This window comes from Tachypleus tridentatus, unplaced genomic scaffold, assembly GCF_004210375.1.
Source record: "Tachypleus tridentatus isolate NWPU-2018 unplaced genomic scaffold, ASM421037v1 Hic_cluster_2, whole genome shotgun sequence".
Lineage (NCBI taxonomy): Eukaryota > Metazoa > Arthropoda > Merostomata > Xiphosura > Limulidae > Tachypleus > Tachypleus tridentatus.
In genome coordinates, this window is record NW_027467782.1 from 24,914,591 (window position 1) to 24,942,086 (window position 27,496).

Here is a 27,496-nt window from a genome sequence, read left to right on the forward strand (position 1 = left end):
AAAAAAAATACATCATACATTACTATCTTGTCATCAGTTCTGTACTTTTTACTATCTTATCATCAGTTCTGTACTTTTTACTATTATCATACATTACTATCTTGTCATCAGTTCTGTACTTTTACTATTATCATACATTACTATCTTGTCATCAGTTCTGTACTTTTTACTATCATCATACATTACTATCTTGTCATCAGTTCTGTACTTTTTACTATCATCATACATTACTAACTTATCATCAGTTCTGTACTTTTTACTATCATCATACATTACTATCTTGTCATCAGTTCTGTACTTTTTACTGTCATCATACATTACTATCTTGTCATCAGTTCTGTACTTTTTACTATCATCATACATTACTATCTTGTCATCAGTTCTGTACTTTTTACTATCATCATACATTACTATCTTGTCATCAGTTCTGTACTTTTTACTATTATCATACATTACTATCTTGTCATCAGTTCTGTACTTTTTACTATTATCATACATTACTATCTTGTCATCAGTTCTGTACTTTTTACTATTATCATACATTACTATCTTGTCATCAGTTCTGTACTTTTTACTATTATCATACATTACTATCTTATCATCAGTTCTGTACTTTTTACTATCATCATACATTACTATCTTGTCATCAGTTCTGTACTTTTTACTATCATCATACATTACTATCTTGTCATCAGTTCTGTACTTTTTACTATCATCATACATTACTATCTTATCAGTTCTGTACTTTTTACTATCATCATACATTACTATCTTATCAGTTCTGTACTTTTTACTATCATCATACATTTCTATCTTATCATCAGTTCTGTACTTTTTACTATTATCATACATTACTATCTTATCATCAGTTCTGTACTTTTTACTATTATCATACATTACTATCTTGTCATCAGTTCTGTACTTTTACTATCATCATACATTACTATCTTGTCATCAGTTCTGTACTTTTTACTATTATCATACATTACTATCTTGTCATCAGTTCTGTATTTTTTACTATCATCATACATTACTATCTTGTCATCAGTTCTGTACTTTTTCTGTACTTACTCAAATTTTTCAAGTTGTTTCTCACTATTATTTATTTTAAAATATATTAACATCTGGTCATTAGTGCTGTGAAAATTCATATTGTTTGTTTCTCAGTGTGTATTATAGACTGTTAACTATTAAAATATATATTACTATCTTGAAATTAGTTCTGTGCGTTTATTACAGTAACATTTAAAAAGCTATGTATAAATACAATAAAACTGTTCAGTTCGTAAAAACTGAAGTACCATAAAATCAAAATATAGTTAAAGTAGCACTAATGTACCTAAAACTTACCAAGGCAGTACCTACCTACAGTTAACTGAATAAATGACTGGCACAAATGACTAAATGAAACAAGATCTCCAAGTTTTACTGTTCCTAAAATTGAAGCTCATAGTTGAACACAGCTATTATGAAGTTCTCTCAGTTATGGGAAAGTTAATAAGCATATCAATTGAGAAAGTAACCACTGCGTGAAGCCTGAAAGAAAAAAAAAAATTACTGAATGCAAATTCAAATCTTAAAGCTTTGTCAGGTTTAAATATACATGTGTTACATTGAAGAATAAGGTAAAGTTTACAGAGTACTGATAACAGGATATATTTTGAAATTATAGGTTATAAATTATTTAGAAACAATACTTTTTTAAAATAGGAATAAGGTGGTTCTTTATAGAAAGAATGAACTGTAGCCTGTTTTCATTCAAAACAGAAATGGAAGAGATGCAGTTGTTCAGGATGGTTTTCTTTATCAAACCAACCACTAATGTGAGTACATAAAATAACTTTAATACACAGTGATATAACGAGTTCTTATCTGACATTATTTTGGATGACAAGGACATTTAGAATACTATGAGGTGGTTATGCTTTTCAGTGTTTCTTCTCTGTTTTCACAACAAATTATATTAACAATATTCCAAATTATGAAATTATAAGGAAATAGTGAAACTGATTTGAGTCATGAAGATGTTATTTCCATTATGATAAATAAAAAACATGAGAGATTAAAACAAATAATACATCAGAACCAGCTAAGATTCCCCACAGTTTAAAAGAAGGTAAAAGATCAGATATGCAAGCACTGCTCTTTAACTTTTGATAGTTCAACAGACAGTGGAATGGAAGTTTGCCAACTTGACACCTATTCTTAAATAAACTGTAAATAGTTACTAAAGAAATTATAGGCTAGTTGGACTTATTTGTGTAGTAGGATAAATTCTAGAGAAGGAAATCACTCACTTAACAAACTGACATCATATGCAAAAGCAGACATCAATTTTCAAAGGTACTTTTGCCTTATTATATTTATTTTTTGGGAGAGGGTTACTTGTTATTAAGACAATGGAAAAGAGTGGATTTAATGCAACTATGTTTACCATAAAGCTTTTGTTAATGTACTCCATCCCTGTAGCTAGGCAATTGGGAAAAGAAAGATCTCTGTGCAAGGTGGTGGCAGATGAACCCATAGCTTTGCATTTTTTCTTATCTAACTACCCCTTGAGACTGAAGAGAATGATCCTGAATAAGGAAACTATAGAATCCAGTGAATCATTCTTCATGATTCAGTGGTCACATAAGGGCCATTGAAGGTATGTCTTATGACCTTGTCCCAAAGGCATGAGGGATTTGAGTGAGGCCCACAATGCCAAAAGAGAAAGAACCATCAGTACCATAAGACAGGAAGGGTGAGCAAGAATCAAACTTCCTGTTTCACAGGCTGAGCACAACTAAGATATGTGATGAAAAATATTCAGAGTGACAACACATGGAGTTAAAGCAAGAAGAGATGCCTCTCATCCAATAATAAAGCCTTAGATGTTTCTAAAAGTTGTGAACTTGGACATCCACAATCCTTGTAAAAAAAATGCCAATTCAGAGTTAGAAATGAGTCACTTTCAAACCTTGGATAATCCAAGAAATGATATAGATCAGAAAGATTAATGAATGTACAACAGTTCCCGTTTTCTTCAGCTGAATAAATTGACAGGAATGAAACCCCAGAAGAACTGGTACAACCCTCTCTCTCTACCCCTAGATCAACCAAACTCTGACAGCCCTAAAATGAAGTTCTGAAATTTGAGGATAAGCAGGAGACAGAAACACTAGTTTGTGTGCATCTTGCTGGTGAAGATATGAATTGAATGACTAATTCTGACTCGAGGACATATAGTGCCCATAGATCAATGGTAAGGCTCACCATATATCTAAACATTCTCAGAGAAAACCCAACAGACCCCAAAGTCATACAACAGTCACTAAATCTGCTGGCAGCATTCCAAACAAGCAGCAGAATCCTTGGATACAGACAGAGCTACTCTGGGCACCAGTGGACCAAGGGGCTGATGATGGGATCCTTAAATAGGGATGGAGATATGATCCCTTGCAGGACCAAGGAATAGTAAGATGCCTACAATAACATGGGTAGATGTAGAAGTAGACAACTGAACCACTGTGCATGCTAAAAATTGTCCATCTGCGAACATGGTGATCCTGACAATCTTTCTAACAACGTTTAGAGGAGTAGTAAATAATTTGAGATTATATTTCAGACAAGAGAAATCCTATAGAGTTGTAATATAATCAAGTTAACTACAGACTCCAATCCAGAACTCCACATTTCCAAGCTCAGAAGTTTTTTTGTTTTGTTTTTTTCAGTTAGAATATGCTTCTACCTGGCAGTTTGTAGACTAATTCAAGTAGTTCAGATAACCATGGTGAACAAGGTATAGATGTTCCTTCATATAATTGAGGATTAAACCTCTCTATATGAACCATAATGTCAGTGGGTGAAAAAAAAAAAAAAAAAAAGCATTTGCCGCCAGACCTTTTAGCATCTAGTAAAATGCAGACTCAAAACATAAAACACTCAATATATCAACTAAAGAAAAGTAGTCAGAAGCAGCTTATCCCAAAGTGGCCTCCTGAGAAGTCAACAGAATAAATGAAAGGAAGAACATTCAAAATATTTCCAATGACTGCAGTACAGAGAAATCTATTATTACACACTCTGTTAAGAAAAATTGATAACATTATCTGAATGAGATGCTTATGTACAATACTAGAATACAATGCATATTGATGCAGGTGGAAAGTGTCACAAGACACAATTTGCCAAGAACAACTAAGTAGGGTATAAAAGACAAGAGCAAATGAGAAAAATCAGACCAAAGCTAAGATGGGCAAAAGAAGAAACCATGGCAGTTGATTAATAACTGTAATCTGAGAGTAGATAACTATGTTTTGGAAAATATGTTTCTTACAGTTTTAATAATTTAGACACTTTCTCAGTGTGTCGGTCCTTTAAACAACGTATCCCAGCACATGATGTCATTTAATCTACTTGAGTATACATGTATAAATACTACATTTTGACCAATAAATACAAAGTAGGTAGGTATTTCATGTTTATTGGCATGAAGCTACTAGGCTATCTGTGCCAAACAAGATGTAGAATACTACAGTGGTATATGGAAATTAAGGTAAAAATACAAAGAATGTGTAAAATTAAGACCTGCCAGGAAGACTGAAGCATGAAGTTCAAACTTGCTGTCAGTCACCTGAAGTTGGCCTTTCCAGTCCTGGGTTCAGGTCAAAATAAAATTAAAATGTGTAAAAGATATCATGCTAAAACAGTATATAGTCCAAGAAAAACCTCAAATTAAGTTAAAAATGCCAATGGTTCTTAAAAATGTAGAAACATGAGTGAGGCAGTCAGTATCAAATATGACATTGGCTAATGTCAAGGGCAAACCTACCTTAAAAATATGTTGGAAATGGCATCATCGTTCTTGGTTGTAACAACGGCATGATGATAAAATATGTATGTCTGTGACCTGAGTGCCACACGGACCACACATTGGTGCATCAGTACCAGATAAAAGGAAGTGGTAAGTTATAAAACTGTGACCTATGCATAGCCTAGTGAAAACAACTTCCTCCCTTCGATCTTTACAGAAACAGGATGGCCAAAGAGCTAAAAAAGACTTGATTTCAAAAAGCTTATTATTTCATTGCTCACTCCAGGTTGACTGACAATTGGTGTACAGTTGGGTTTTGATAACTGGACCATAGTCCACGTATGGAACAGGTATGGTGGTGACAGAGCCAAAGCAGATGGACTTTGCCACTGTCAGCTAGCTCATTCCCATGAATACCAACATGAGCTGGTATCCAAAAAACTGCACAGAGATAGATAATAGGGAGAGATGGGCCAGTTTGTTTTGCATATTGATAAGAATAGGATAGTAACTAACATGGAATGATGTCAGGGCCAATAGACAGCTGAATGGTTGCTTGGTTGATTTAGTGTTTTATGGCACAAAGCAGAGAGGCTACCTGCACCAAATGTCCAGTAAAAAGGTAAAAGTAACTTCAGTAAAATTCATAAAAGGAAATTAAGGTAAAACAAAACAAAGTTAAAAAATAAATAAATAAATAGCATAAAACCAATGTTTAGATCTAATCTGCAACATCAAGAGAAAAACTACAGTAATTCAAATTGTAATGGACTCGCCAGGAAGACTAACAGGTAACTACAAAAACCACCGTCAGTCACCTGAAGTTGGCCTTTCCAGTCCTGGTTTCGAGTTACTTAATGTTATGGTCAGTTTCTAATTTCAAATTGAACTAAATGAACTGTGATCTTTAAAAGGGAGCCACATTAAAAAGGTGTAAAGTATAAATTAAAAAACTTAAATGGCATTAAAAAGATAAATAGCCTTTAAAAAACTAAAAACTTTACCAAGTTGGACAGTGTTACCATTACCAATAACACTGTCTAATGTTACTAACAAACCTTGGGACAGAACATGCTTAAAATAGTGCCGTCGTTGTACATCATAATGATGACAAGAAAGTAAAAAGTGGCTTATTGTGATCTGAGTTTTACACAAACTACACATTGGTCAATCAGTTCCAGATAAAAGAAATCAATGAGTTAAAAAATTGTGACCAAAGCGTAGTCTAGTTAGAACAACTTCCTCCTTCCTATCCTTATGGTAACAAGATGGCCAAAGTCCAATATGGAGTTTTATTTGGAAAAGCTTGTTTTTGCATTGCTCACTCCAAGTCAACTGCCAACTGGCATGGAGCCAAACCTTGAATACAGGACCCTAGTCCATGTATAAAATAGGTACAGTGGTGTGAGTGCCAGAGCAGATAAACTTAGCTGCAGTGTCGGTAAGCTCGTTCCTGCAAATAACATCATGGGCCGGCATCCAAAAAAACTGGATAGAAGTAGATGTTAAAGAGAAATGGGCCAGTCGGTTTTGAATATTGGTAACAACAGGGTGTGAACCAATGTGAAGCAATTCCATGGCCAGCAGAGAACTAAATGAATCAGTATGAATCATGCAGTTCGAGTACTGCTTAGCTTCTATGTGATCCAGGGCAAGAGAAATGGCATACAGTTCAGCAGTGAACATAGAAGTTGTAGAGGGGATTCTGTGCGTAACCACCAAACCACAACAAACCATGGCAGAGTCCACACAGTCATCTGATTTCGAACTATCTGTATAAATAGGAATGGAAAGATGGTTCAAAAGGTGTTGAGCAAATAGCAGAGAGTATTTCCAATCAGGTTTGTCTACTTTTCTCAGATGACTTTAAGATAGTTCACAATTGGGGACTGCAAGAAGCCATGGTGGGATGGGCTGACCAGCAGATACAGCAATGTTATCCAAGGACAGACCCAATTTATCCAACTGCACCTTGATACAAAGACCAAAAAGAGCAATGGCAGACTGTTTGGTCTGAAAAAGTATGGCCCATCAAGGAATGAAAACACAACCCCAGGTGGGATGCTTTGGTAAGGAATGAAGTTTCAAAGCATACAGTAAAGACAACTGCAAATGGCAGAGGTGCAGAGAAGGTTCATGAGACTATGTATAAGCTCTGAACTGGGGAAGTGCAGAAAGCCCCAGTGCAGAGCTGAAGTCCTTGATGATGAATAGAGTCTAGCACCATTAAGGCCGATGGTCTGGTAGAGCCATAGACCAGTGATCCCTGGTTGAGTTTCGATCGAATAAGAGCACGATATATCTTTAGCATAGAATGTCAATCCGCTTCCCCAGTGGTGGTAGAGAGGACACAGAGGATGTTCAGTGCTCTTGTACATTTGACCCATAGCTGCTTGATGTGTGGTATAAAAGTCAGCTTACGGTCAAAGATAAGCCCCGAGAACTTAGTCTCAGAGACCACAGGCAGCACAACTTCACCTATATGGAGTTGAGGATCAGGGTGAATATCCCATTGACAGCAAAAGTGCATGCAAACGGTTTTGGAGAGAGAGAAGGTAAAGTCCTTTGCTGTGGTCCACTTCAGTGAACAATTGAGGGCATTCTGCAGCTGCTGCTCAATATACCTCATGTTCTGAGTGAATCAGTATAGATTGTACAATTCATGTATTGTATAGTTTCAATATGATTCAGGGCAAGAGAAATGGCATATAATTCAGCAGTGAACACAGAAACTGTAGAGGGGATTCTGTGTGCTACAACTGAACTCAATTAAGGCATCAAAGTCTGAGGGATGATAATGTATTCCAGGAGTAAGGTACAGAAAGCAAACAGTGATAATATGACCTAAGGAGATATGGATGGCTACAGCCTACAAGGGCGTCTTCAAAAACAAGGACTGGGTGAACACATGTTGATCAACCAGCAGTGCTACTTCATGTCCTTGTCCTACATATGACCTGTTATTTTGGTATAAGGAGTATTGTCAAATTGTGACTGTATTAGTAGGTTTTAAAAATGTTTCCTGTAAAGAAAGACATTTGGGATAATAAAAGTCAGTCAAATCCTTGATGTCATTCTCATTTGGTGGAAAACCTCAACAGTTCCATTGGATTAGCGTGGCCATTTTTATTTATTTTGGAGGAGAATATGGCACAGAGACCTTCTGCTTGCTACCATGCTTTTTTCTTTACTGGGTGTTGGTCGGTCACCCTCTAATGATCCTGCTCTGGATCGAGTAGGCAGGTCAGAGTTTGTAGACACAAGTTCCAGTGATTGAGGACATGAACAAATGGGTTTTTTAATTTATGGGGTGTCAAGAGAGGAAAACCAAATGGAAACACCTGGACTTGAACAAGGTGAAGTTTGGCAATGACTGGAAGATGTGGAATGGACAGATATAGAAGTAGATACTAATTCATTAACTTTGTTGATTTTGTAGGGTACTAGATTAAGGTGTGCTATTAAGGATTCTGTAGGAGACATGGAAAAGTCTGTCTGGACTCCTGCTGTAGTAGTGGAATGGACTGCAGCAACATAAGTCCAAGATGGAATTGTGAAGAGTAATTTCTAAGCCTCTGGATAAGTAATATTGTTAACTGCCTTCAGACGTTGTATTTCTTTCTCTTCCACCCATTTAGGACAAGAAGTGAAATTGGAAGGATGTGGACCATTACAGTTAATACAATGTAGTTCTAGTTGGCATTCAAAAGCATCATGGTCTTTACCAGCACAAAGGGCACATGTCAAGGAACCATGGTAAGATGTTTTCAAATGACCAAATCGATGAAAATGAAAATATCTAACAGGGTTAGGGATATAAGGCTGTACCTTACAATTCAGATATCCTGCCTTCATTTTGGTAGGAGGACGTGATGTTGTAAATGTTAATATTAGAACATCTGTCGGCTCCATAATCCTGTATGTATGAGTAAAAATTCAATGAGCAGCTGTAACACCTTGGCTGGTGAAACCTGAGAGGATCTCAGACTCTGGAATGGTCTTTAAATCCCTCTCAACTATAACTCCTCTGGAAGAATTCAAAGTAGAATGATGAGTCACCTCAATGGGTATATCTCCAAAGGCCTTCGATTTCAAGGAGTTTGAAATGTTGTCATGAAGCTGTTTCCACTAAAATGTCCCCAAACCATAAATTTTTTACTGATTTAAGAGAGTCAGCAAGTCCCTCTAAACCCTTCTGAATAAAAAATGGAGACATCTGTCCTAAGGGCTTTCCAGTAGAAGAATGTATAATTAAAAATTGCAGGACAGATCCAAGTTGTGAGTTTGACCATACAGATCATCAATATGTGGTCGTTTTCCAGTAGTTGGATTTTTCTCTATGCTGTCATGCATGTTCATTTTTTTTATTTGAGGGGTATCCATAATAAAAAAAGAATATTTAGGTGCCCACTGACCCCACCCACCATGGGGCCCTATGAGGGGATGCACTACAGTGCCATGTAAGGTCACTGCAGTGACACCAGGGTTTCATGAGCACTATACCTGAACATCAGTATCAGACATAATATCCACTACACTCATGGAGGATGTCCTACATTGGCACTCAGTTGACCCTGGCCCAAACAGACTAGCCAATTGATCTTGGGGGCCACTTCAAGACTGCCCATCTACAGGAATTCAAGGCCAAAATGGTGTGTTGGAGTTTGACATCTCAACCAGCAGGATCCTCTCCTCCCCTTCGTGGGTCACCACACACGACAAACACGCAGGTGGATGTTTAGATCCCAGAAGAGGTAAACTGAAAGTACAGAACCTTTTCTAAGAGGTCCCCTCACCATGCACAGGAATCCACACTGAGGGGCATAAATACCAAGTCATGTGTAATAGCCTAGTAAATAGTTATGTTACGCGGTGGTTGTTATTGTATTGTAAATCATAAACTGACCAAAGAAATAAAATTTATATTTCAAATAGGACCCATCACTATTATAAGTGTGATAAAATATTTGTTTCAAATGAGTGTGATTTTTTATGAGATATAAATCTTTACTAATGCAAGGTCATAGGTAGATTCTATAGAAATGTTAATAGAAGGTATTTTATTCTATTTAACAAATAAAACTTCTCTCTCCCTTCTTTTACTACTTTATGAAATGGTGTTTAAAAGAAATAAACTCCATCATTATCTGTACCTTCACCTAATCCACTTTGTACAAAGCTTCTGGTCAAAGCTTGTCTCAAGTTACAACAGAATGAGTTCTTATATACAAAACATAAACTGCAAAAAGAATTACTTTAATAAAATAAATAATAATGCAGAGCAGCCCACACACATTTTCTATCTCATACAAAACTACTAAAAAACTTCTATTATTTTAAGGAACTAACCCTGCAAAGCTTCAAGATGTCCATAATGCAGCAGTGAAGTTTTAAAACTTTACATATAAAGAAAGGAAGCTTTATTAGAAATCAATGGCAAAAAAAGACAATTTTGCATTTTGTGCAATGAACTTGAAAAATACAGTTTTTCAACTATTTCAGTTAATAACTAAAAACAAGTAACAAAGTTTACTGGTTTGTTACTTATATTCTGACAAACTGTGTTAGTGAATGCAGGAATTTTAACAAATATAATTGAACATCACAAATTTGATGGAGGAGGTCAATACAAAACTAATGGTAAGTAATATGGAATTATTTTCAGTTATTCTATCCAGACAAATAAACTTGAAACCATATTATGTCATTTAAAATTTTATTTTGTATGAAATTTTGGATTAATTATCACAGAAATTTCAAAACATGAGATTAATTTATCCTTGTAAAAACATAAGATATTCAGAGATGGATACGATTAATACTGAAAATATCAGGATATATATACAGGAGACTAACTGCAATGAAACCATTAAGTTACTTCAATATATTCAATCAAAGAATAATTTCTAAAGCATATCTTAAGAGTGCTTTCCAAGTGAACAACCTACCTAAAGCTAGAATACTTTGATTATCACTAGAAAGAGCTGTCACATTCAGGTTTATATCTCCAACATCAGTTTCCATACAATCCTGGTATTTATTTCTCAGTCTTTCCATGACAAAATGTGAGGAAATTCTTCTCTACAATTATCAACACATGTTAAAAGAGTTGGAGACACTGGAGCTTGCTTTTCCAGATCTTCGGCAACTGTAAATTAAAATATACAACTGATCCACAGAGATACAAAAAAATTAACATATTTGTTTACCAAAGTTTTTTCTGCTTCACCCACACAGAGTGTATTCTGACAAAGCAATCTTAACAGGTTTAGAACTTCCAAGCTGTAAAAGTTGAAAAATTACACAAACATGTAATAAGTTCTTCATATTATGTGCTTCTTAATTGAAATTTATAGTTTATTATGACACTGGAGGTGTAAAAATAGTTAAAATACTTCTGATAAAATAACTTCAAACATTTTAATAGAATGACTGAAAACAAATTAATTTAAAATGTGCCCTTCAGAACTGAAGTAATATAGGCAGTTGTCATAAAATTTATCCTGATGGAAATCACAATAAAAAAAAAATCTAATATATAACTAAACTGTCAATGAGCTACTATTTCTAACAGTTTTAAATCTCACTTTTTATGTAGTAAGAATAATAAAATTTTGAGAAGGTACTATTTTTTCAAGATGTATGAAGAAATAACATTCAACAAAACAACTTACAAAGGAACTTATAAAGTTAACATAATTTGAAAATAGTCTTTAAATAAATACTTCTGCAAAAACATTTTAACTAGTCTCCTGATGAACTACAAAGTTACTGACCTATTTATGTTTCTTGACCTTTTTCTCATAATCCTCTACTGATTAACAAGTGAAATTCAATATTACTGTTTCCAATAATTACCATGTTTTATTATTCCACCAATCAATTAATAGAAATTTCAATTATATCAGTTATCAGGAAAATAATAATCTAATTAAAATTATTGTTTCCAGTTATTTTACCTATTCAAGTAATCAAAATATTGTCACAAAATCTGGCTCTCAGATCCCACAACAAAACATTTTTTTCTGTTCCACTACTGCCAAAAATGTTTTTAAATGTAACTGATTAATGAAGCTCTCGATTGATTAATTATCAAATACAAGTAATCACTCAGCTCTAGTGTGAAAGCATGTATGAGAGAATTGAGATCCAGGAAAGAATAGTATGACAGATATTTCCTGTGTACAAGGGATGTGGTACAAATCTTTCACACAGGAGGAGGCTCTGATAGAGGTAAGAATTTATCTGAATTTCAATTTGTATTAAAAATTTAAACATATATATATAAGAAATGCCCTCTATCATAACTTTTAAGCTAGAACTCTCGTATCACCTGATGTGAGAAAGCAGAAAATGGAAAATATCAAATGACATGTAATAAGACTATTGAAATACATCAGTGTTAAGTGATCATAAAGAATACAACAACAAGCACTGGAAGTATGGTGGATTTCACTGAAGTCCTCTGAACTCAATAGTTGGTCCCAAAACAATGTACTAGGTTGCATAAAATGCAAAACACCTACAAGTAAGTTTCTTCGAGAGCTGCATCTATGTTGAAGACGAAAACTGTACAAAATATTTATGATGTACTCTCAGGGCACCATCTTACAAGATAAAAAGATTTTCAAAAGACATGCAAAACTGAGAGTTCAACTGATTGCAATACATCTATATGTTTCCTACTGTTCTTGAAAACAAATCTGAAATATTAAGTATGAATATAATATTTCACTAATTCAGGTTTGATTGACCCTGAAACTCAGATAAAAGACAGACTTGAACATTCTTCTTAATTTGTTCCTACACACCTATATCAAAACTAACTTGTAACTGATCTCAAAATTGTCATACTATCCAAAAGCCTAGTTTTAAATTGTGTATTACACATTTCAAATGTTTTGTATCTAATGTCAGAGTTTGAAAACATAATTAGATTTATGAATATACTTTAAAATCTTGACAGATCCAATCAAAGTAATTAATAATAGCCAAATTATGATGCATATGAATTCATACCACTGAAACTAAATGCTAAAACAACCTAATAAAATAGGCATAATAAAATCCTTTTTTACAATTTTAGAAGCTTTAAATCAACACACAAGTGGCTGTAATTGTGAATATACAACATGTTTCTAAATACAAAAGTACACTGTTAAGTCTAGGATGGTTTTATAACCATAACTTTTTTATTTTAAAGTTTAGTAAAACCTCTAAATGTTATAAGCACTATTATTCTAAACTTAAAGTTGATTCTGTTCACTAAGAAGAAAGAAAAAGTAGAAATGAAAAACAAAATAGTAAATGAATAGTTAAGTCTGATTACATCAGTTGTGGTAAAAGCTGTCACATGTCAAAAGCAACATTCATACTTGAATTTGTTTCAGGATAAAAAAGTATCAAGACAGCTATTAATCAGCTTCTAAGTATCTTGTATATTCTTCTTTAACAAATATATTAAAAATGTGGAAAAATATATATAGTTCAAGTGGGTTGGATGATATGAACTTTACATAATTGTGACAACTTTATGTACTAAGTAATCACTTCATAAAGGTCTCCATAAACATATACACATACATTTGAGAAACTATTTATCTACAACTGTAAAACAAATGTGAATTGCAGGCAATTGCTTATCCCTATAAATGTCGTATCAGGATCATTCTTGAAGAAAAATCTTCAGGAAACAAGAATAAAAATCTTTCTGATATGACATTCAACACTGCATGGTAGTAGGTGCTGACTAATAAGAATCATCACACTCAGAAACCATTTTCTTTGGGTTTCCACAGACACCTATCACCTGAGATTATGAAAATTTGTAAAAAAAAAAAAAATTTCCACCACTGGCTGAAAGATAAGACAAACAAACAAGCAGGTAAATTAATACAGACTGTATACAACTATCAAGTTCTTCAACAAAAGCTAAAATTTCATTATGTCCAACTATACCATGCAAAAGGCATTACAACAAACAGTTACCCATCGAAAACTGTTTATACAAATAAAAAATACAAAAACTTTATGCTTAAAACACAATTCTGGACGAGAAATGACTTGAAACAGATGACACAGTCTGATGTGCAACATTTTATCTGTCTTATATTAATGTTAGAATAAAATTATGAAACACATAAAGAGAGATAATTGCCTTAGATGTGTTTTTCTGACAGTACATATACTAGAAGTGGTGTAATTGTGTGGAAAATTGCAATGGCAGTGAAACTTTTCAACTTCTTGTGACAGCCAGAGTGTACCTGAACATTTCCACTTTGTAATGCTGAATCTCCATACTCATGAACAAAAAGCTCTTTGAAGACAATTTAACAATTCAATCTATTTTTATTGTTTGAAATTTATTTAAAAAGAATGAGTTAAAACTTCTTTCTTCCTTGACTAGACAAATTACCAGATCTCACAACAATGATCATTACATTTACTACCACAATTCTGTACTGACATCAATGAAGCAATATTTTATATTAAACTCCTACATGAATTAATTAAATTGAACAACTTTATAATATCTTATGCAAAATACCATGTGTCTAATCAAGAACATTAAATTCACATTCGTGAAATTTTTCCTCCAAATACAGCTGGCTTTTAAGACAAATCAGTAATGTTGGTGTGTCAATATTGTTTCTATTTACATGGAATTATTCTACAACTACCAATTGAAGTACTTAATTATAAAAATGTTACTTTGTACAATAAAATTCCATTTTAAACACATAATATTATATATTAATATATGTATGGTTATTTTAAAGTCTTACCTTTCTTGATGTCAGTAAATATTGTTACTATTAATTTATTCAACATCTTTCGATATTTTACAACCTGCACACCTGTGCTATCTTCTCCTTTTGAACTAAAAATATAAAAAATATGTCTAGATATTAAACAAGATATATTCAGCAATGTTTATGATGAATATACACAAGAAATAAAAAAATCTCAAGATCTGATGTTGAACCTATAACTGTGTTGGATTTAGTTTTGCTAAACAAATTATCAGTACAAAATCCACATAGATACATTATATGTACAATCATAAACTCACTGCAAGTATCTATTTGATAAAGTTAATTTATTAAAGATTAGGTTTCATGATTCTGTTTCTCTTAATATGATGATTTAACTGAGAGGTTTTACTTAAGTTGGGCTGGTGTATTTGATAGGTAACTTCAATTGGTTAATCCCATGGCTCCAGGCAACATTTTTAGATTATTTTCTGCATATGGTTCAGAGTTGTAATCAAAGCTTAAGTTTATATTTCCTTAAACTGAAAATGTATTTCCAATACTACTTATCTAAACTCACACTACAGCTATTTGTTGCTTGCTCCGTTCTTCACTTCCCATTTAAATCCACTTGGTGATATCTGTCTCATGTCAATTTCTACCAGTGTCAATTCACCCACTATCATAACCAACTTCTTCCAATAATGTTATTACCTTTTCAAGACTGGCCCAATATGCCGTCTCAAACACCAGCTCTTAGTGGGGGGAGGAAGGGCAGAAGAAGTGAGAGTACAGTTAACTATTATTGAATTTACATTTTCAATTTGAGAAATTAACTTTCAACACATACCACTTCTCAGATTACAACTGGAATCCCACACTAATAAGATGGACATGCCAGTGAGGGCATTATCCATACAGAAAGCTTCTGCATAGATCATGTATGTATTAACAGAGCATTGACACCAAAGTGGAAAAAACCATACTACATCCAGAACAAGTATGTTCTTCACCCAGAACTTAACTCATTTACTGTGGGTCGAATTTTATGTTTTTTCATCACTACTAGCCAGGGCTCAACCAGATAGTAGATATTTATATACATATGCATGCACACACACATTTATGAATGGTTTCTAACCTGCAGCCATAGAATGCTATGTTCCAACCTATCACAATCAAAGCATGAAGTGGACAAACCTTCTGCAAAACCTAAAGAATTTCAAAACACTCCAGGTTTGAAATGAAGCAACCTTGTATGATTTACTCAACCTAAGACAACAGAACTCATAAGGTCTGGAATCAGGAACACTCATCCTCACTCCACAACCATGTGAGCGAAGTAAATTCCACTTACTCTTGGAATTATGGGAAGGACGTCATGGAACAAACTGTGATCAAACAAGGACCTAAGATGGGACCACATTGCAAAGGGAATTACAAGGAAATAATAGTCCCTCTTCCATGAACAAAGTACTAAACCAATATTGATCAAGACAAAAAGTCACGCTCAACCCAACCTGATAGCCAGGTACTAAATTTTAATCAATACTACAAGTAGGCTGGTGCCTCTCTTTTTGACATCTAGGAAAATACTTCCAGGAACCTGGGTAAGAGGGCTTTTAAACTTCACCCTCTTTTCCATAGAGTGGGGGATTCACTCAAACACTCTGGAAGAAAGCCTCTGTCCAATAACCATCCCAATGACTGAAAACTAGGTATGATAAGGATTCCCTAGCTCCACTAGTAGAATCTGGGAGCCCTTAAAAACAGTGCTCTGGAAACAATGCAATATGGAGCCAAGTGTTCTAAATTTTTAAAAACAAACCAACCCTAGTTTATTCAATCCAAAAATCAACTATGACAGGCAAGATCCTCTTATGCTTTACTCATGACAGTTCAGCATAATACAATAATATCATACAGTCAGTTTTTAAATGGTCTTATGGTATTTCTACAGAGGCTGCTACAATCTAGACAAAGTAATTTGTGTTAGTGCTTGCTATGGTGGAATTAGCTTAGAAACAGCACACTTGACTGAGGAACACTTGTCACAGAACAGGATCATCCAAATAATGTGAGATAGTAGTATTTGGTGGCATCTACATACCAGCCTACACAATGTCCCCCAAGGGGCAATTCAACAAATACCCAATGGTCAAAAAATGTGACAAAGAAAAGCCAGAATAAGCAGTATAGATCAATGTATGTGCCCACTACACCAAGATAACTGGGGATGCATCCCAAGAAACTGAAGAGTTCTAATGAATAAAAAGCCATTGTCTAACACCTCTAAATGCTTCCGTGTGGGCAAAAAAAAAAAAAAACCCTCAAGGATCTCACTGCACATAACTGCAGAAAACCCACTTGTAGAGAAAATATATATGTAAAACGACTCGTTTGGGTTGAGAAAATTTTTTACGTAGAGGAGCGAACAACGTTTCGACCTTATTCGGTCATCATCAGATTCACAAAGAAAGAAAGAGGTAACTGACCGATAGCTGACCACATGTTTGAAGCGGGTTGTGTAACTCAGTGAAGGAATGTTGAGGGTGTGCTCAGATGTTGGATATATTTATTAATATAGGTATAAATGTGTTCCTTTGTATTGGTTTATTTTGGGCTTGACTTGTTGTACAAGTAGAGCTTCTTTAATTTTGCATTTGTTTATGTTTGTTTCTTTATTTAATATTTGGGTGTTTTCTATGGTTATGTTGTGTTCATTTGATTTGCAGTGTTCAAAAAGATGTGAAGGTGACTTTTTGTGTTCTTTGAATCTGGTTTCCATTTATCTACTTGTTTCTCCAACATAGAAGTTGTGGCAGTTATCACATTGTATTTTATAAATGATGTTGGTGTTGTGTTTGTCAGTGTAGTTTTTACAAATGGCTAATAAATAAAATCACTGATCCCCAAAGGCTAATTGTAGAAGGAAATAAGTCTCAAGGGAAAAGTTAAAAGTGGTTTGAATGGTGGCAAAGTGACAAAATAAAGAATCACATTAATATCCCAGTCCAGAAGGACAGCCCATCATAAAATATGATGAATCCAAAATGAATATATCAACAGGGAGAGTGTAGAAGTAAATACTACAGTATTTAGAAAAACAAAAGGTGTGAGATAAAGCTGCTCAATAACCAAAAATTGAAGAGACAGAGGATCCCCAATTGAAAAGCCAAGGAAGAGACTTATAAATATGAGGAACAGTAATACAATTAGGTGAAAACTCCTCACCAGGAAAACATTTCTTTTACAGTGATAAACTTTCAATGAAGGGAAGGTTAACATAAAACAAAAAACAAAGAGGCTGCTCCACTGAAGAGGTTTTATCTGAAAAAGGATGATGACCCACAAAACGATTGAAATCACCTGGAACATGAGAGACAATGATAAAGATATCTTGAGTATGGGTCCAGAAAAGACCTAACATATGAAAATAAATAGATCAAGAATAGATGTCATTTTGATGATTGAGATAAGCAACAACCGTGGAATTGTCAGCATGAATTATTACCAGATGATGGCTGGCAAGATGGAGAAAATGATCAATGTACAGCTGGATGCTTCAGAGTATTGACACAATAAAGCTTCTTGGCCACAAACCAACCCCCAGAAGGTTCATGCTGATTGACCTACACCTCCATTCCCAAAAGGAAACATCCAGGAAAAAATGTAACCCCAAACGAGGAGGAGAAAGCCTGGATACCTTCCAAAGTGTGGGTCCTGTCAAACCATCAGTACAGATTACTGACTATGGTATAAGAAAAGGTAATATGAGCCCATGCAAGACCACATCCCCAAAGATAGATCCTTAAAAAGCTGTAAAAAATGGAGCAATAAGAACATGGTAAATTGATAGCTCCATTAAATAAAGTCAAAGTCGGACTGGGATGTGTGTTGAAAAAACACCCAAATAAATCAGATACTGGGTAGGTTGAAAGAGAGACTTCTCCAATTTGATTAACCAACTCACTAGAGCTGCCTCCCAGAACAGCTGAAGGGTATGATGGGCAAACTCCTGTTTGAAACAAGCAAACAGCAACCAGTTATCCATATAATAATAAAAACACATCCCGAAACATGGAGATGATGAGCAAAAGCTCACACCACCTGACAAAAACATATGAGACTGTTGCAAACCCAAAAGTTAGATACAAAACTAATATCTCACCCCAAAGATATGGTTGCAATTGCCAACCAACTGGAATATGTAAGTAAGCATTCACAATGTCCATCTTGATCGCCCATAAACCTGAAGAAAACGCCCACCTGAGGGTTACAAATGAATCCATAGTAAAACCTGGGAGATGGAGAAATTGTTTGAGGCAGAACAAATTTATGATAGGCTGCCAGTATCTGGTTCTCTTGGAAACAACACACAATTTGGAATAAATAAACAAGAGAAAGATAATCACAGCTTCAATGGCCTGCTGGGACAAAGTTTTGAATCACCTCTTGAGGAAAGAGTGTAGATTTGTTATATCTGGATTTTCAGAAAGCATTTGACAAAATGCCACATAAAATGGTTGGGAAAACTCTCTCTATAGGTGTGTGAGATAAGTGAACAAATTATATAGAAGAGTGGCGAGATGGAAGAAAGCAGAAAGTTGTTACAAATAGAGGTCAGCCAAACTGGATTAATGTCACAAATGGGTTATCTTGAGGAATTATATAGGAAAGCTTGTATTTGATGATTATGAGATGACCAAGTTATTCAACTTTTCCTTTAGTTTTTTAATTAATCAACTTTTGAGCAGAGTTCATCATCTTGAATAGTTGAGAGATAGAAACAAGTTCAAAGAAGATAACTGCATTAATTCTGAACTCATTAACAAGAAATAAATAAGACAAATGAATGATAAGGCTTTTAGACTATATGATATTTCCCCAAGGGTTTCGAAAAAGGTTAGGGATTGACCATGTGAGCCACTGCAACTATTTCTTTTGTAAATTCTTGAATAATGGGTAGGTGTCAATGGATTGGAAGCTACCTAACTTCCTTCCTCTTTTCAAGAGAGGTAATAAAAATTGTTAAATGACTTTGCAAACCATCTTTTATCAGACATTCCAAAATATTTCCCACAACTGATGTAAGACTAACTAGTCTGTGATATTTAGGACAAGATTTTCCTTTAATATTGACTATGCAGTACAATTCTAAATATTTTCAAACATTCTTTGAAAAAAATTTGTTTTTGTAGATGAATGTAAGCATGTAGATTTGGATATATCTGAATTTTTAGTAAGCATCTGACAAGATGCCAAATAAAATACTTGTAAAAAACTATCTTTATACATGTGAGAGAGAAGTGCACAAATTTGATAGGAGAGCAGCAGCACAAAAAAAGGCAGAAGGTTGTTACAAATGGAATTTAGACAAACTGGATTAATGTCACAAACATGTTACCTCAGGGCTCAATCTTAGAACCTTTGCTCTCTTTGATTTACATCAAATTACATAGATGGAGAAATGGTCATTGAATTACTTATTTTTACTTATAACTTTAAAATCTTTGGCATTGCTAACTGTAAAGAGAATACTGCTGATTTTGAAATGTGAAATGAATTTAGTGAATTGGACAAATAAATGGCATTGGTTTTAAATTATAATAAGTGCAAGATAGTGCATGTGGGTTATCATAACTTGAATTATGATTCAAATTAGAATAACCTTAACCATGTAATAAAGGTGAGGGATACTGATGTAATAGTCTCTTAAACCATCAAAGCAATGTATTGTTGTTTGTGGTAAGAGAAATAGGATTTTAGGTTTTCAAAATATTGAAGTAAAAAGAGGTTATAATTTCATTGTATAGATTACTGGGTTGGCCACATTTGGAGTACTGTATTCAACTTTGGGTTCCTCACCTTTAAACTGTTGTAAAGGAGGATCACTAGTGCCTAGAATGGAGGGCATGTCATATGAGTATAGATCAAGATCTTTGATATTGTTTTCCCTTGAAAAAAAAAATGAGAGAGAGAGAGAGATTGAGAAGGTAACTGGTTGAGGTGTTTAAGATTGTAAAGGGAACTGGTTGAGGTGTTTAAGGTTGTAAAGGGAACTGGTTGAGGTGTGTTTAAAGGGAAGAGGTGTTTAAAGGGAACTGGTTGAGGTGTTTAAGAGTAAAGGGAACTGGTTGAGGTGTTTAGGATTGTAAAGGGAACTGGTTGAGGTGTTTAGGATTGTAAAGGGAATTGATTATGATGATACATCACATTTTTCCATACTTACTGGTGAGAATTTTGGCAAGGTTGGAGTTATCTTCCACTAAGAATGTTTTATTTTTCTAACAGACCGACTGGGCGTTGGATGTTGTAGAGGTATATTTAAGCAAGTTTTAACTTGATAACTGCATGAATGATAAGGGCCTAGCTATAAGATTTTTATTCATAAAATTACTTATTTAATATTTTTAGTCTAATTTAGAGGATGAAACAGCCAAGATGAACCAACAGGTCCCTTGTTGTCCCTAAACATTATGAATGTTGACTACAAAACAAATCTTTACTTTATTAAATCATCTGATAAGCATCTTTCAACAGATCTTGCATTCATTTTAACAATATATTCATTTATCAATAATCACTGTAGTAACATTTAATGAAGCACTTAAGCATTAAAAATGTAAATGTTTTTTCCTAATTAGTAACCAACATTTCTTACAATTATCTTCACTGGTGTTAGTTTAGCCTTCTCTGCTATTAAAAATTATTCAAAACACACCTGAAAAACACTGAAATATAATACACAAAATCTTATTTTCTTCTACTTACCTGTCAATCTTGAAGCCAGAAAGCTCTGAAAGTTGTTCTGTATTTTTCTCTTCCATGTTTCACTAATTTGATTTTGTAATTATTTCTATAAAAATAAAGAAAATGGATATTAAAAAAATTTAAATGATTACATATTCTTAAATTAATAAAGTTCAGTTTTAAAAATAATAAACTACAAACATTTGCAGAAAAAAACAAAGGGCTCTTAATTTAGGAGAAGCATGTTTCACCTGTTATAAAAAGGGTTGTTATGATGAATAAACCCAGGTAGCTTAACATAGGCATAAATATGTTTTCTCAAGCAAAAGTCATAACTCAGAATATCTTGTAAATATATGACATGCCTGAAAACATACAGCTTGGTACAATATTCTGTCAATGCATGATAAGGATAACAGCCTACAGTTGGCAGAATACATGATACAGATGATAACCTAGTTTAGTAGAGTGTATCATATAAATAACAACTTGTAGTTTGGTCAAAAACAGTGAGAGTTTAAAAACACAAAATCTCTTGAACATGAGACTTGCATACCAAGAGATTCACGTCTATATGTTTGAAATCAATTCCAAACCTTCCCATAAAATGTTCAGAATTGAGAATACTTATCTTTCCTTTATAAAAACATAAAAAAGAAAAAAAAGAACATTTGAAACCTAGATTATGTTGAGCTTTTCAATGAAAACCTTGCCATTAGAATTTGTTTAGAACCCAAACCCTAACTTAACATTATATGTCAGATGTATCTCATTCACTATTTTTGGATTTCCTAACTTTTCCACTGTTCTTTACATATTCCAACTTATCTGTCAGTATAAATTTATGGTATTTAATCATGTATTTTTACATCATTTCTTTCATAGGCTCATTCCAAACACTAACCACCCTCTTGGAAAGTAATACTGTCTAAACTGTAAACATCTCCAGTACTGCCAAAATTTTAACTTATGACTGCTTACCTTATCGTTTTCACTGTTATACACAAAAACCTTTGATAGATCTATATTGCTGACACCCTTAATAATGTTAAACACCTTAATCAAATCTCCTTCACCTTTCTCCTATCCAGAGAAATAAATTTTGAGATTTTCTCCTCACAGAACAATCCACATCCAATATATACTCTTCAAAAAAAGAAACACAAAAGGCAAAATACGAGACACATTGTCAACAAGTTTATTCCGGGTAGTTCTGTATGACATGTGTGAAACTTTGCACATTAACTGCTGAACATCCAAAGTCTGCAAAGGCAAAGTCCATGCTCACTAGATGAAGTTTAACGTCACTCAACGTCAATAACAAGTATCCCCGTAAGCATCAATAACTGCTTGACATCTCCTGCCCATGGAAGTAATGAGATGATGAATCACATCCTGTGGAATGGCTGTCCACTTAGCCTGCAAAGCTGCTGCAAGCTGAGGTAGAGTCTGCAGTTGAGGTTGTCGCCATTGCAGAAGTCGGTCCAACTCGTCCCAAAGATGTTCGATGGGGCTTAAATGTGGTGATCTGGAGGGCCAGGGAAGAACATTGATGTTGTGGTGTCTCAAGAAGACAGTGGTGAGTCGGGCTGTGTGAGGAGGGGCGTTGTCATGTTGAAAAATGTCGTTGACATTCACCATAATGGGTTGCACATGGGGCCTAAGAATCTCATAGACGGTTGCATACGGTCTGATCGAAAATCCTACGCAGCCCTGGTATGGTTGAGGCAGTAAACGTCGCAGTGGTGGTCCTGTCCCGAAGGTGACATAACCTGATGTTGCGATCTTGTGCGGGCGTGGTCACATGAGATCTGCCAGATCGTGGACAGTCACAAGTTGATCCATGTTGTTGGTGACGATTCCATAGCCTTGTGATGGTGCTTGGGTGGACATTCACAGCTCTGGCAACATCTGATCGAGATTCGCCTGCTTCCAAGCGACCAATGGCATTGTTGCGTTGTGCTTCAGTCAGTCTTGGCGTAACTGTATTGCATGTCGGTCGCTTAACACTGAGCTATGGAAACCGAGAACCTGTCACTTTTATAGGATTTTGCACATGTTGCACTTGCAGAACATGCAGATCCTCAAACAAATTTATTGGACACACATGCATTTTGGCAAAAAATCCGATGTTTTCCTCCGTTTTCAAAGTGCAAAACTTTTATCGTCATTTTGGTCTGACAATCAGTGCCTTAACATGTGTTACATCACATACTCTGAGCTTGTAACGTTATTACATATATTTCTCTTTAAAATAACAAAAATAACCCTTTTGCGTTTCTTTTTTTTGAAGAGTATATTATCCTAATAGCATTTCTCTGAACCTTCTCCAACAATTAAATATTTTTGTTCAGGAATGGAGCCCAAAAGTGTGTACAGTATTCTAAATAAGGCCGTATGAATGATTTATACAATGAAACAATATCTCTTGTCTCATATTCAATATTACTATGGATGCTACCCAAAATCCTATCAGCCCTACTGCTGGCTACAATACACTATTTAAATGACTTAAGTGATTTTGTGATCACAACAACATCTTTTCCTTCAACCACAGTTTTCAAATTGGAATTATGAAAATCTACATGCATCACCTTAATTATGAATAAACATTATCTGTTATTCATGATGATGTGAAATCCACTAGAAATAAAAATGCATCTCAGAATGGAACACCTTTATTCCTATACTAATTAATAACCTAACATCCAACTGCAACGCCTCCTACAATTCCATACCATTTATACTCTCGTCCCTAAGATGTGTCCGGTAACAATCAGTTGCAAACTCTCTTTGTTGACCTGAAGGTGACTCAGGAAGGTCAAAGTGTTGTTCTCTCCTTATCAATAACAGTGCTAATACTCATATCAGCCATTCTGAGACACATTATCTGTCATGTTATGACTCAATGCATCAAATTATCTTTCTGTAAGTCTGCAGCATCTTTGGTACAGTTACCCAACCCAAAAATCTTAAAGTTATCTGTAAATTTTTATTAGTCATTCCACAGTCCATATCATTAATACCAGTCATAAACAGCAGAGGACCCAACACAGAGCCCAGAAGCACACCAGTTGTAACTATCACACAGTCAGACCTGAAGCTACTTATTACTATTCTGTGCTTTCTACACTCATGATAGTTTTCTATCCAACTTAATAACATTTTCCTCACATCCACAAACTTAATTTTTGTAACAAGTCTTTTACAAGGTACCTTATCAAATGCTTTCTGAAAATCAAGTAAGCCAAATTCAAAATTCTTCTTTCATCAGCCCTCACAGTTACATCCTCAAATTAGACCAGAAGATTATTTTAATTAAAGGAAAAGTCTTGTTTAACCAAAGTACAAAACAACCTTTCAACGTCCTTAGGTCACCTGTACTTTATTTTAATCAAAGTTTCAACACCCATACTAACCTTCTTGAGAATACATTTTTACTTCAAGTGGGTTTCTTATCATAATTAAAGATTTTCCCTTACTGAAGCCATGCTGGCTCTCTGACACTATATCAAACTGCTTTAAGTGATTCTGCAATACATCTTAAATCATCCTTTCAAAAACCTTTCCAACTACTGATGTAAGATTAAATGGCCTATAATTGCCTGGACAATGTTCATCACCTCCTTTAAATATTGAACTACTATTAACTAACTTCTAATCTTTTAATACTCTTCCATGACTCAATGACCTATAAACAAATGTTAGCTAGTATTCACACATAAAAATATCTAAGTTTCTTTAAACTTCTCAGATAAAAGTTGTGTGGTCCAGAGGTTTTATCAATTCTTAGGTTTCCCAATTTTTTTCTTACAATTTCAGAACTTAAAATATCTTTTACATCAATATATTCCCCAAACATCAAGTGTTCTAGCTAAAGCATAATACCTGTATATTTCTTTGTAACAACTGAAGAACTCATATAATGTAATAAGATTACCACCTCATAATCTTCTTAGTTCAGCCTTTTGCTATAATTTTTTAAGAGGCCCAATCCCCATCTTCATGTTTTGCTTGTCCATCATATTTCTAAAGAATTCCTTATCCACTGTTTGAGCCAACCCTCATTCACATGTATTACTTGCCCTTTTAATTTTCTTTTTAACCAACTCTCTTGATTTCTTAGTCCTGTAAGTTCTTACTATTTTCAGTAATTTTAAATTTCATGAATGCATTATGTTTATCCCTCACACAACCTCTTAAACCTTTACTAAACCACACTGGTTTATTCTGATTCATTGCCCTATTGTTTTCTGTTGTGAATATGCATGTTCTGTAAGCATTTTTTTTTTCCTAAATGCTTCCCACACATGTTCAAGATCTCCTCCCAACTCTTCATGAACTACAGAAGCCAGATCATGTCTCTTTCTATCAAAATGGATTTTTCTGATATTTGTAATTGGGGTACTCTTTTCTTAAATTCTACATGAAGTAAAATCCCAAACCTAATAATGCAATGGTCACTTGTACTTAAGCACTCACCAAACTCAACTTTTATCATATTCACATCAGATGCTAATATTAAATCTAATACAGGGTGTTCAGAAAGTCACTGTGCAGCTTTGAAAGCAGCAATAACAGCATTCATTCAGTCTATTTCAAGCCAGCAACTGATAGCAGTGTTTAGAAACAAAATAAGAAGGATCCAGACCTGTATTGATGCCAACGGACATCACTTTCAACATTGTTTATAATTGTCATTCATATTTATCTCCTGTATTCTATATTGAAACATCTGTTAATATATAAGTGCTTTAACACTCTTGTAGTGTTCTGAACAATTTTCAAAAACCTATCCCCTCACTGTCAAACTGAAAAGTATTTCCAATTAATATCCTTGAAATTAAAATATCTCATAGTAATATCTTTTTTCAGCTATCATTCTGTTTCATTAAATAATTTCTCATAAAATTCCATATTCTGAATTAGTGGTCTATAACAAATTATAGTTAAAAGACTTTCCCTTTAAATCCACAAACACTCAAACCCAGTACTATTTTCTTAATATGTTCTAACTCAACAAGGTGAAATTCACTCCTTCCTTATAGTTATTCCTCCCCTTTTCCAATACTCTATCTCTACTAAATAATCCATAACCTGGTATTTCAAAAGAAAAATGTGATAAAAATTGTTCAAATCCAACCAAATCCCAGTGATACCCATAATATCAAAATTCTCAGTTTCCACAACTGCTTTGAATCCACCAATTTTATTTCTAACACTTCCAACACTACAGTAGTGACAACTATTTTTAGATGTTAAAACATTAATATTTTATACCTCTTATATATGTTTTCTGTCAATTATGTTTCCTATTTTACTAATATCACAGCCTCTACCATTGTTTAAATCGAAGGTTCATAACAGTTAACTGGTGGTCCATGAAAGGGCTTCAAGGAGTCAGTAAACTGGGGGCAAAAATATTTATTTTATTCCTCCATTATTTTCTGTGTATGTATTTATGTGATTTTTTCTGGGGAGGGGATTCATAGCTTTCAAAATTAGATTCTCAAACGGGTCAGTGAAAAAGGTTAAACACTGGTTTTAATTTACCACCACAGTCGAGTTAATAGTACTTGCTAACATGCCTTTTCTTAAGTGCATGGATCTGTTAATGTTATTCTTCTTCAACTATAAAACTTCGTTCTATAAAGTAACTATAATAAAGTGTTGACCCCAAATTAACTTACTCAGTTAGTCACGCTCCAAATTGTCATTAGTTTTCAGGCTTAAATTAACATGATATAGTGGCAATTCCTGCTGATTGTTTAAAAAAAGAAAGAAGCACCGTAACACAGAAGATTTAACTTTTCTTCTGCTAAACCGAAGCATAAATACAATGGTCATAAAATGTATACTTTTGTTTTTCAATAATTACTTTAAATACATTTTAAATACTTAATATTTATATTCACACTTTTCATACAACCTTGCCGCCACACAAATAAAAACTTGGACACCTATCAATTAAAAAGTTAACATTCTTTTACACTTAAATTATTTTAAATTAAATATTTTATTTACATTTGTGTGTTTTTATGTATGAGAATTATACTTAGAGAATTAAAACTATTATAAAACCCATTGTACAAAAAGTTGAGTGAGATTTAACTTTCTGAGGAGCTGAGGGCATATGAAACTCATAAAATAATTACCAAAATATAATTTTTATTCATGTGTTTTTGTTACCATTTCA

The 27,496-nt window shown here is 34.1% G+C and overlaps 1 protein-coding gene and 1 long non-coding RNA gene across 2 annotated transcripts in view; both read right to left on the reverse strand.

Moving 5' to 3' along the window:
• The window catches only part of LOC143242486 (serine/threonine-protein kinase ATR-like), a 50,239-nt gene extending 48,713 nt beyond the window's left edge, over window positions 1–1,526 (reverse strand). Inside the window, exon 1 of the mRNA XM_076485912.1 lies at window positions 1,366–1,526. The gene's annotated coding sequence lies outside the window, so the exon portion shown is untranslated. The remainder of the gene's footprint in view (window positions 1–1,365) is intronic.
• Window positions 1,527–11,020: 9,494 nt separating this feature from the next.
• On the reverse strand, window positions 11,021–27,300 carry LOC143242487 (uncharacterized). Its single transcript, XR_013022810.1, has 4 exons — window positions 26,991–27,300; window positions 21,322–21,406; window positions 14,581–14,675; window positions 11,021–11,077 (listed from the first exon to the last, which is right to left on the reverse strand). It is a non-coding gene; the product is annotated as an uncharacterized LOC143242487 (long non-coding RNA).
• Between the last annotated feature and the right edge of the window lie 196 nt (window positions 27,301–27,496).